This window comes from Nannobrachium achirus (genome assembly GCF_963921795.1).
Source record: "Nannobrachium achirus genome assembly, chromosome: 3".
NCBI classification, from domain to species: Eukaryota; Metazoa; Chordata; class Actinopteri; order Myctophiformes; family Myctophidae; genus Nannobrachium; species Nannobrachium achirus.
This window is the reverse complement of record NC_137812.1, coordinates 24,491,638-24,493,134: the sequence shown is the minus strand read 5'-3', so window position 1 is coordinate 24,493,134 and position 1,497 is coordinate 24,491,638.

Here is a 1,497-nt window from a genome sequence, read left to right as displayed (position 1 = left end):
TGTCAAACCAAAGTCCTGAGTCCTGCCTGTCCACCATTGGCTCACAGAGTCCTGCCTGTCCCCTATTGGCTCACCAGCTTCATAAAGTTGTTGTTCAGAAACCAGTTCCTCTCACCTGGGTGTGCACGGATGCACATGCACATGCACATGCACATGCACATGCACGCACGCACGCACGCACGCACGCACGCACGCACGCACGCACGCACACACACACGTGTCGCCAGACCATAAAGGTGTTGTAAGGGTCTGCAGGGAGGAGATAAGGGACACAGCATTTCACTCCATGGGGAAATGCTGATGTTTAGCACTCGATGAGGTCTGTGATATCAGATAAGACATTGGTTCACAATGTGGGGTCTGGGACCCCCCTAATGGGGTCCTTGTTTTAGGGGTTGCAGGGGGTCCCCACTCCCCAGTAGAATTAGGTAATCAATTAAGACCTAAGGCCGATTCTACAAATGTCTTCTGGTGGCGTAGTGCGGTACAAAGTGACGCGCTATGAGCTTATCTGCTATTTTTTAATAGCCAAAGTATACAGTAATGGTTAAGTGGTTAAAATCGAAATCTTGTATGATACAGATGCTTCCCCGGTTTTGATGGGTTAAAGGGATACTTCACTTTCAAAAAGGTTTTTGGTCATTTTATCGTCTAATCAGGCTTTTATGAATACCCTGAACACCCTGTTTTTTTTAATTTGCTTCATTCAATATTTAGATATTTGATGTAAATGTTATCAGGCCCTCCAGGCCCAGGGCCTCTCCCCATACACACCCATTGTAACTTCAAACTACATTTTAATCATGTTAGATTCATTAAAAACACCCATTATCTTTTACGGTGACCTCCTAATACGTGAGCAGGCCAAGTTTTTTTCAATAACCTTTTTCATTTATTTGTAATAATTCTTTGGGAAAATGGAAAAAATTAAATACAATAAAAAAGTATTACAAATAAATTAAAAAGGTTATTGAAAAAACACGACCTGCTCACGTATTAGGAGGGTAGTATGAGTCACCAGAAAAAATAATGGGTGTTTTTAATGAATCTATCATGATTAAAATGGGGGTTGAAGTTACAATGGGTGTGTATGGGGCCCTCGTCCTGGAGGAGGACTGATAACATTTACATCAAATATTTAACTGTTCAAGGTGTTCATAAAAGCCTGATTAGACGATAAAATGACCAAACGTTTTTTTTTGTTTTTTTTCCCCTTTTTTTTAAGTGAAATATCCCTTTGATATAGCATCAAAAATCCGTTTAACCAGTTACAGTAAACCTCCAAATCTCTTTGGCAAAAACAGAGCTACAAGCTCACAACGCTGCATGTAGATCGGCAATTTTCTGGCTAATGTTCACCACAGAATATTGATGCTGGGGTGTTTTATTTTTAACCACTTTAATCATGCATATACATTGGCTGTTTGAAAATAGCTGAACTACCAGCTCACATTTGCTATAAATATCTTGTGATGTGAAAAGTTTGGAAAAATGTTG